The sequence below is a fragment of the Argopecten irradians genome, chromosome 2, assembly GCF_041381155.1.
Source record: "Argopecten irradians isolate NY chromosome 2, Ai_NY, whole genome shotgun sequence".
Classification (NCBI taxonomy): domain Eukaryota; kingdom Metazoa; phylum Mollusca; class Bivalvia; order Pectinida; family Pectinidae; genus Argopecten; species Argopecten irradians.
Window position 1 is genome coordinate 41,074,025 of NC_091135.1, and position 11,417 is coordinate 41,085,441.

The 11,417-nt window shown below is 35.6% G+C and overlaps 1 long non-coding RNA gene across 1 annotated transcript; it reads left to right on the forward strand.

The window, feature by feature from the left end:
* The first annotated feature begins 284 nt into the window (after window positions 1–284).
* Window positions 285–6,582, forward strand: LOC138315505 (uncharacterized). Its single transcript, XR_011207504.1, has 3 exons — window positions 285–489; window positions 2,619–2,645; window positions 6,464–6,582. It is a non-coding gene; the product is annotated as an uncharacterized lncRNA (long non-coding RNA).
* Window positions 6,583–11,417: the final 4,835 nt, after the last annotated feature.

Genomic DNA, 11,417 nt, shown 5'->3' on the forward strand with positions numbered 1-11,417 from the left:
CAAAGAGAAAATAGCATAGTGTATTCGGTATAGAAATGTGCAGGGATATCGGTAGTCATTTGACAAATTATTTTGATATTTTGTCGCTTTTTTACCGAAGAAAAGCAATCGAAACGTTGAAATAGATATAGGTTGCTATTTTAAAAGATAAAAAGGGTGAAATATATTTCTAAATTATATTATATCACTCTATTTTCACTATTTCAAATGACGTGATGTCCCTAAAGTAGTTGAAGTAATGGACTCGCCCAGCCGTCAATCACCGTTTGTAGATTCGCCTTTCGGTCCCGCCCACCGCTTGAACATTGTGTTTAGACTCATGTGCTACATGTTTACGGTGGAAGGATCGCGCTGGATTGTACTAAAATTGTGGGAGATAGCCGCTTTAAACTGTGTTATTTTCGTCAAAATTGTGTTGGGATTCTTGTACAGAATTAAAACTTTGATGGAAACAGCATGCAAAGATGGGGAAACAAGCTAGCAAGCATGGTAAGTTGTCAATATTACCCCGTACACTTCGCAGCGATCCCATTCCTTGTGTATCGGACAGTCTAAATCCATTGGGCCATTTTTGGGCCAGGGGTGAACACCGGGGCATGTTAAGTCCGCAGACCGGTCAAGGGGCCACCTCGAGCTGAAAGGGGTACCTTGACAGATCCCTATCGGATCCTTTTTAACCTATATACAATCTTATATCACTTAGATGTAAAATTTACCATACTAACCGAGCGGGTTCTAAAAATCGGTCAGCTTACCTCTAAAACAGGTGCCCCTGAGCTTTAAATACCAAAGAATTGCCAATTTTGTATTGATCCCATTCGGGATCCGAGTTGATAATGGACATTTTCCCTAACATGTATCGGTTATTGCCATACGTTTTTATGAACGTACCTTTTCTCTTTGATTTCAAACATCAAACAGATATCCTCCATTCCAAGTTAACATGCATGCTGCATTTTAGGCGAGGTAGTTTCGTTTGAAGTATCAGTTTTCTTTGTACGTCTGTGCATAATTGCAAAGTTCTTTTTCTCCCACTTATCAGTGATTTTTTTTCTGACACATGTTCTATAGAAAAAGAACAGGGATTCCTATTTACCTGTCATTTACTTTTAATGTTTACACACAATGAACAGCCGAGTGTGTATTACCACTACATACAATACAGTATTGATGTTTCAAATGTACATTGTATCTATTGAAGTGCTATTTCTTTACATGTGCTGTTATCTCTATGTTTACATAAAATTAATATCAAATGTATCCTTTAAACTTATACAATGTATTTGAGAATGTCTTGCATTGGTAATACACAATCATACTTTTCATCAAAAGCTACATATATTTTATTGAAGCCCAGGTGAAAATGTAGGTGCATTATGCATGTACCTGTAGTATCTTCATATGTATCACAAGCATTTTAATAGAAAGTAATACATGAATTTTAATTTCATTATTAGGAAATTGAATTTTTGCATGCATATTGATGTTTTGCTGTTGTGTGTACAATCTATTGTAATATAGAACCAGTAGGGATGGGGGCCATGGGGTTGAAATAGGGATGTATAGATGAGTAATTACATGTGAGGGTTCAAATTTAGTGTTAGTGGTGCATGAGGAGGAGATAGATGGCTATACACTGATAGGGGTGGGGCTGAGGGGCAGGGAAGATGGATGGTTACATGTGACGGTGTCAATTCAGTATTAGGGGTGGGGCTGAGGGGTATTTCTTGTGAAGGTGCAAATTCAGTATGAGGGGCGGGGCTATGGAAAAGGAAGTGGATGATTGCTTGTGAGGGTTCAAATTCAGTGTTATGGGAATAGGAGTAGGAATGAAGAGGATGGGAATAGGGATAGAGGTATTACATGTGGGGTTCAAAGTCAGTGTTAGAATCATAGTTATTAACTCTGATCACCCCGATGACTTTATATGTGATCATCCCCTTCAGAATTATGAATGTCATTGCATGATTTCTTTATATTCATTTTACCTTCATTCTCACATTTAAGTTCTAGTGGTGACCTTGACCTAGTTATATGTCATTGACACAAGAAGAATATGGGTAACTTATAAAACCTTGACCAATATGACCTTGGCACAGATATATATTTCTCCAATACTTCACAGGGGTATTCTGTGGTTGCTAGGGAAAAGATAACTCTATCTTACACGGGGGTGTAAGGCAGCTCACACGCGCTAGACAATTACGTTAAGTTATCAATACATGCAGCGTAATTGCGGCGTGCTTTGTAGATGACGTCATCAATTTTGACGCATGACGACGCTCCTGCATAATGGCACAATGAAAAAGCTGGAAACAAACTGGAATTTCATCTTTTTCTACTAGTATGGGAGAAAAAGAAACCAACATGGGTCTATCAAGTGGAAATTAGGGATACTCAACCCTCGTGAAAGATTTTGGCCGTTAACCTTCGGCAAGCCTCCGGTTGACAAGCCAAAATCTTTCACTCAGGTTTAGATATCCCTTTCAACTGGACAGACCCATGTAAGATTCTATTAGACCTTGACCCTTGCATGTGAAGCCTTATAACCTTGACCTGTATGTTATTCCTTTTTGTTGCATGGTATTGTTTTGTGGAAACTTGGTATGCCTGCCCAGTGTGTCGCACTAAAGAACCCCCAGAAGGTAGGTAGATTTCCTGGCTTTTCTCACTTCCTGCACTTTTGTTTCTCGGCTTCCATGTAAAACTTGTGGATAATAGGGTTGAAGATCAACAGGTACATAACTAATCCTCAGTACAAAGATCTGTGAATTCATCACCAAGTGGCGTAAACTTGGAGGCTTGGAGGACCTATAAAATAAAGTTGAGCCTTTTTATCATGTAGTGGGATACCACAGTCACCATGATAATAAGTTGAAAAGTTTGGTAGGAGCAACAAACACTTTTAGTAATTCCATATAAATGAGTTTGCATTAACGAGGTCCATCTGTATGTAATATATTTGTACCAGGTATAATTGGGTAGATTTAATTTGTTAGATATATATATCGATGTATGTATTTACCCTTATAAAGAAATACACATGCATAAGAAATTGAAGTAAATTTATACACTGGGGTTAATAGGGCATTTGTAATTGGAAAAAAACCTCTTTAATGCTTTTTGATTTATTTGCTCTAGATAATATTATTTCATTAGCAATTCTTAATTATTCAACTTTTAAATTGATTTGGGGTCAACTGCAATGCCCCAGAATTGTTGCAGTTGAGATAATTTCTCATAAAAAAATTGTGATAATCTGTAAAGTGATATTTCATTGATTTAAAATAATTCCAAAATTCTTTCAACCTGAAAATATATCCCTACTTTATCTACTGTGAGCTTTGTTTTTTTCTATAGGGTCAGTTGATATTTCATCCTATATCTGAATCTAATGGGTTTTTTTCACTTTGACTCCTAAGTATTTGAAGTGGTGTTTGCTTACCATCGTCAATAGTGTATACACTATAATTATATAAGTATAGAGTGTGTGGAGTAATCACATGGGTATCGCCTTACTCAATTAGTGTGTGGTATTTTTGTTTAGTTCTGGTGTCCCAGAATTTGAACAAAATCCACATGTGTATGTACTAGGTTGTAAAACACATTAAAAATCAAATATTTGCAGTACCAAAACTTCTACAAGTTTACTTCTGCCTTTACCAGGGTCGCTGTAGTAAAAGTCTTCCAAACTTTTGATAAGCCAGAAATGAAGGATGATATTGTACATCACAGATCCAGAGTTTGGTTTGGAAATATTCCCGCAATTTTCCCCTAACAGACCTAGGATTATTAAAAAGTAAAACTATAAAATGTTTTAGAATTGAAGAACAAAAACATTCTGATTTTATTTTTGAAACACGATAGCACTTGGAGCTTGTAGGAGATACAAAAGCTTTATTTGACAGTTTCTGTTTTTTTGTCAAGAGCAATCTTTCTAAGCAAATTTTCACCTACTTGAAAACAGAACAAATGATGCATCATGCATGTGCGAGATAGTGTAATTATCACCTGTGTACCTGCATGGGTTTCAGGTGACCACTAATTACAAGGTACCGTACCATGGAGGGGCACAGCTTTAACATCATCTGTTACACGTATCCGCCTACCCCAGTGCTCTGTGATGTATTAAATCTGGGTAGAATGGGCCGGGTAGGCTGGAGGGTAGGCAATGTTTGATGTATATACCCTATACTGGGCTGTTATAGATGTGTTTTGGTACAATTGTAGCATGTAAATTGATGATTGTTACCTGTCTGCTACCTGTACAGGTATTTACACAGGTGTTTGTCTAATCTAGTAATCACATGTCTACAGAGATCATTCACCATTACTCTATACTATAGACCATATACACTGCAGCAACTCATTATGTATCATATCATGTTAATTCTTTTTTCAAATTAAGTTTTCTTGAATAGATTTATGTTTCATGTATAATAGGATACATTTCAGTTGAATCAGACGTGTCTGAAAAAATAAAAAAAAGATATCTGGAAGTTCTCTGACAATTCTATAGCATTTCGATATTGGTCAATTATGTAATGTCCTCCAAGTGAGAACCATGGCATTGTTAATATCTTCAGAATGGCACATCAGTAAGTGACCAATGCATTCCTCTTTTATAAATCATAGAATAACTAACGTTATTTTAAATGTATTTTGGTTAAAAAGTTAATAAGAGTTCCGTTATTCTAAATGTATTTTCGTTAAAAAATTGATAAGAGTTCCGTTATTCTAAGTGTAATTTTCTTTAGAAAAATTAATAAGAAGTTATATCTACATGTACCAATTTAATTGAAAGCGACAAGTTTTTGCTAAAACAAGAAAAAAAGCAGATGAGATGAGCTAAGTAGTCATCAAGTTGATGTTAGAGAAGAGAATCCCAAGAAAAATTCATATCACCATGGTAACTGGGCCGTGTGGACGTTTGATTGATTCTTCATAATTAGACCAACTTGTGCATGTATCAGTGTGAAAATCTCCCTGGGGGCCAGCAGGCGGACAGCATGTGTGGTACTGGAATAAGGACATGAATACATCCCATTGGTGACACGTTAGGGTAATGATGCAGCCTGTTATTACATAATTAGAGGCTCTAATTCTCCTCTGTAGCTGGAGGCAAGAGAGATCCCTAGTACTCTACTGTACGTGTCCAGAAAATGAGAGATATTCAAAATTGATTGAATTATTAAACCTTTAGGCATTCTATCTTTGTGTGAAATTAAATATGATTAATTAGACCATGCTTGCTAGCTAACAGCTTTTTTGACTATGCTAATTATTTCCAATCAAAAACACTGTCCTTAGATGTTACTGTGATAATAATGGTGGATTTTACTACATGTTTCTGGCAAATTTTTTTTGTAGTAAATTGAAAAAAAATGTGAACTTTTACATACTATAGGTTTGTAATCTCTCTATAGATATCCTTTGAACAAAACTAATGGTACCAAGAATTGATCAATTATATCATATATGAAATCTATACTTGTGTAGATATTTTTTTTGGCTTTGTAGACGTGTAGTATATTCATGTAGTGGTGGAGTGGAGGTTGGCAAGTCCGACCCAGCTGTTATTTAAACACGGATATTAATTCCAACTGAAATACCACAATGTCTATGTGCTAAAATTCACATAACATGATATGGATGTAACAGTTTCATTATAAAATTGATTTATAGCATAATTAAACTATTTCTTTTAGTACGCAATTTAAATGTAGATTTGAATTTTTATTTTTTGCTTGCTCATTCTTATTTATGAATATGCATATATCCACCATGACCAATGTATGGACTTATTGCAAGGTGTTGTGAATATTTCCAGTCATACTGGAATGATAAAAGAGGTGACCAAGTACTAGCTAATGACAAGGATTCTGAATTGGGCCAGTCAATATTGTAATTACGGTGATGCTGATGATAGAGTTAACTCAATCAGTTGATGAACATCTGCCCTTTAAGTTTTCCAAGGATGAACATTAAAATCTGGTCTGACCAAATAATTTTCTGATCCTCTTGTCCCCCATATTCTCCTGCTACCCCTATCTACAGCACAACATTGATATGCAAGTGAGTCGAGCAGACGATAGAATGACAATACATTTTTCTGGTTCTCTTAATAGTGTGGCCATTGGGCAAGGGTTGATCAATGCAAAAGTTTTCACTTTTTGAAGAAAAAAATTGTTATACTTTGACGTTTGACCATTGGCACCTAAATTTTGAAAGTGACCCCTATGCTTCAGGAAATTTCTTCATATTTCTTTGTTAATGGCCCCTTTTAAGAATTGTCAAACTCTTGAAATTAACCCATCCATTTGGAACTGTTGTTGGTAAGTGATACTAGCTAATTCAAATCCAAACATTTCCTGGTGCTAATTCTAATCACTGAGCTTATACCAGGTATTGTATTCTATAGATTATAAGAGTCTGTTTACCGAAGTTGTTTGTTTATTTGTAGCTGAATGTTTCTTGGTGAATGCTAGACTCAACAAAGCCCTAGAGGAACAGATTCTCAAACAGACTAAGACAACAGGCTTCAACCTGGCTAACTACAACCTCAACCAATCCATTTCTGTAAGTACTCTTTCTCAAAATCCATTTTGTTTTTTAGTAAGTATAGATCTTGGGTATGTATGGTGTTGGATTTTTACAAATGGATTGTTCTTCGTACTCAGAGTTAAAAGAATGGTGTTGGATCTATCTTTCTGTTATTGTTACGATCACGTACACTATCTTGTGGTCATAACTGTTGGAGATTGAGGATGTATCATATGATATCATCCATTTAGCTTTCTTCACAGTGACAAGCATGGTCCATGGCACTGCCCAAGAAGCATGCTTCTTCCGCTTAAGATTACCGATGATGACCATGTCTGGAATTGCCACACAGGTATATTGTCACACAGGGGTCTCCGGTTTGATCCCTGCTCTGGGATTTTCACACAGGAGACTGCAGTTTTATCCCAGAGTGCCAGGAAAGTTTTTCCTACACGTTTTTTTTTCACAGATATATATGCCTATGTGGTATTTGGATATTATTGAAGTCTTTCTTTTTCACAGAACATCATATTATTACAAAGTAATGCCTTGGTTGGTAAATAGATTTTCCAGGTGTTCACCTTGGATTGTGACAGTGTTGTAGTATTAAGTAGCTGTTACATTTGAAGGTCACATTGTAATGTTAAAGTGAAATATTTAAAAAAAAATTCACATTTTTTTCGTCTGTTTTGTTAAAAACAAATTACTGCAGTACATGTTTAAAATGTTTGCTATAAAGATTTTGACCCTCCATACCAGCATGAGATCTGATATGGTTGAAACTACAGACAAGTTTCCGGCCCTTCATAACTTTTAAGTGCCATCAAGTTCTGCATTGAAATATTTCTGGTGTTTTATCCTGCCAGTACACAATTGTACAATCTCATCTTGATGCAGCATATCTTGTCTTTTATTAGTCAAAATTATACATTGTTTGTGTTGTGAATATGAAGGTTTCAGTGGACAATGGCATTCGTTTCTTTGCTCCTATAGCAGATTATTATGAAAAGTATTTATGTTTGTGAAAATGTATGCCAAGATTACGAAAGATCAGAGGGAATCCCTGACAGCCAAACAAACGTTTGTGTGTACTGTTTGTAGCACATTCATACAGAGGTTTATGGTTTTCAAACATAAGAACTGACAGAGGAAGCTGTGGAATTGAGGAATTACGCCATGTGAAATTAACTAGATACTGTTGGGTTGGTGTAGTGGCTTCAGCTGTTGTATACAGAGGCCAGGTATGCCTTTGTACTGCTGATCTAGGGTTGCCTCCCTCCTCAACATTTCCACAGGCTTATGTCTATACCCAAGGTTCAAAGGCACAGAAAGTGTTCAAGTTAAAAGGCAGTGTATTTACTTATCTTCATAAGATGTTGGCAACTATATCAAAGATGGGCTATTGCTGTAAATTATATATACACCATAGATATATATATATGAATCTGATTCATACTCCATGATTATGTATACATATTAATTGGAGTATTATTGTTACTTTTGTAGTGGGGTTGATGATCACTGATGACCTGGTATGGTAGCTCCATGTTTAGAGCATCTGACTATTGTTTTTAGTAGGTCCCGGGTTTGAACACCAGTCTGGACACTTCATTTTCTACTCTTCTATCACAGAACCGGTGCCCAATATATCCATGATGGTGGTAGAAAAGTACTTGATCATCATTGATCAGGTAGCTCAATTAGTGTATAACAACTGGCTATTGTCGGAAAGTACTGGGTTCAAACTCCGATATGGCTGGTCATTACATTTTCTCCTCTACTGTTATACTTTCTTTCAAAACACAGATTCATTTTCTTCCGTGTTGACTATACATGTATATAGCCATTTTCAAATGAGAGAGATGATAAATGTAATTGAACACTACAGCTCAAATGGTCAGAGATTCCTGTAAAATTTGGAGGGCTGAAATTTGAGACCAGAGTTCCAGGTAGTCTGTATTGATGTGCGGACCTGGGGCTTGAAACCCAGTCTGTTTTGATGTCCAGGACTTGGACTGGAATCCCAGTCTGTTTTGAGGTCTTAGGGTCCTCATGTGTAAAACATTTCGAAGACAGAGATTTCCTCAAGTGATCCATATATTTTCAATAGACAGTGCAATTTGCTGAAGATTTTCTTTGTCTTTGAAATGTTAGTACAAGTGGATCCAGGTCTTGCTGTATTTTCGACTCTCTTACACTGTACTGAACTAGGGTTAAAGTCAATATCCGAATTCCTGGTATAGTCTCCATACATCTATACTTAGATCAGCGGGGCAGGTGATGGCTGGTTGTACAAACCAACCATGTAGATGTTTATCTGACTGACACTGAGAAAAGATTCCTTTGATATTGGTAATATTTCTCCTCAAAAGAAATATTTGAATCAGAGAGGAGAAAAATGCATGTATCTATCAAAGAAATCAGATATTTTTTTGCCTCCCTCAGCTAGGAAGGCCGAGTCAAGTAGGCTACTTATAGATCTCCTTAGGAAGAGAATTGAGGCAGTGTTGGGATTTAGGTTGGTGGGTGGGTACACTTCAGAGGCTAGTGAATAAAGATCTTTGGGGGATATCAGTTTTATTTAGGTTTCAGTTGAGGTTTAGATAAGTATCTTTACCGTACCTGTTCCCATAAATTACTCTTCATAGTTCATAACTATTAAATAGTATCTACTGTATCTATTCTCATATAAATTATTTCTAACATAATCATCACTTAGGGAAAAATTAATTTGGATATCATGAAGGTAAAACATATCAACAATTTTTTCTGTGTTGATTTTCATCTTCATTGATTGCTACCTTTAAGTCACCTTCAACTTTATTTTGAAGACAACTGTTCTTCATAATATGACATAAGCAGTTTGTAGTAGATCAAGATATATCAGTTGATATTTACACGGTAACCTAAACACATTTGGTTCTCTCTCCGCCTATCAATCCTACATTGTTGGTTGATGCCAATTTGAAGATATATAGGTACCCCTGGTATAATTCTCAGACAAGATGGGAGGGATGGAAATAGCTTTTGATATGTAAGGTCTCTCGACAGAACTTGATTTTATTTAAATCAGAGGATGATTTGATTACTTTGTATATAACAGTAGCAGTGATTCTGCCTTATAACAAACATGTGTTGGTAGTGAGAAACTGGGTATAATGTGTGTTACTGCCTCCTGTACAAATGGCAGGCTTCCTTTACTTCAAACGATCCAAGCAGGCTCTCAGCTTTGTACCCCAATACTATCATATACACAAACTACTCCCTTGTATTTCATTATGTGGTTCTAGTTAAAACAGCTGTCCACGATTTCTACAATAACCCCACCAACAGTGGGCATAATAGGTATCTGGTTAAATATTATGTAAATTTTTGACTGTCTGATACTACAAATTCCCTACTCTTCATGTGAACGACTTGGTTAAGTGTAGTCTTTAGCTGTAGAACATGGAAAATATTCGCTGTCAAATGTCACATATATGTATAGGGTTTTAAGTCTACAAAGTCTATAACTCATACTCGCAGGTTCTTCCTGTGTACATGTGTATAATGTTGGCTTTAATGTCCGTATTTCAAAGTTTGTCCAAAATGAAAACATGTTTTTGATGTCTGCTTTGGCCATATTTTGAGCTAGAAACATATATATTATTTATAACTATTGGGACACACTTCTGGGTATGTAGTAACAATTTAAAACTATTATTTTCTGTTATGAGCAGTGAGACAGTGGTAAACAGTTAGGTTACAATTATTGATTCATTAACATGGTTTTATGGTCCTGAACTATACACGTGTTGTTCACCTATTGTTGGCTGTCAACTTTGAAGTTTATTTTATTCCATGCACAGGAAACAAAATTAAATAAGATCACTAGCTGGATATCATATAGACATGGAGCTCTTTGAACAGTTTTAATTGATGTTCAGAAGGATCAAGAGACATCTGTCAAAGCGACATTAAGTTTTTGTCTGAGATCATAGACTATATTAGAACTAATAACTATGATCAAATGATCATATTGCAGTCTTTCATATTTGGTCTAGGTTTTGTATCCTGTTTGTGTAGCGTTATATTTAAATTTCCTACAGAAGTTCCTGTTTAGCATTTCCTTCGTGCAGGTTCTGAAAACTTTAGATATTTCATGACATTTAAAAACGTTTATAGTACTTATAGTAATTTTAAAAGATGTTTGACTTTACAACTGTAGGCCTATTTTGTTTGACGAAACAAAAAAGACATTGTTTTTAATTGTTTATTTCTACCTTCTCCAAAATTTCCATAAAAACACCGTTAAAATTTTTCATTTCATACTTTTAATGCACAAAATGTCCCAATTTTCACCAGGTGGCAATTTCCCAAAATGCCCAGGAAAAACACTGGCTTCATACTTGTTACATGGCACTATCACTTTGTATAACCTTCTACATTATTTCTAAAAGGGGGAAAAAACTTCATTGTCTAAATTTTCGTATAAATCACACAAAAAATCACCCCATTTGTTTACTATGGAGCTATTGATAATAGCATACGGTTAAAACCCAATTGACTGACATTTGAACTGAATTTCCCTGATGGCAAAACACTAGTCAGTGGAAAACACCTAAACTGTCCTATGGCAAATTAAGACAGTAAAATTCATTAATTCATGCACAAAGACAAAAATTCATTAATTCATGCACAAAGAAAAGAGTCTTTATTCATTTTCATTTCACATAATCCTACATTTTGGTAACTATTAAAATAATTGCAGGACTGTTGCCCATATGTGCCTAACCTCCTAACTAGGCTCCACCACAATTGATATGTGTTAAGTTGACAGTTGTAGCCTAATATGATACACAACACCAATTTAACACGTTGCAAACTTTGAACAG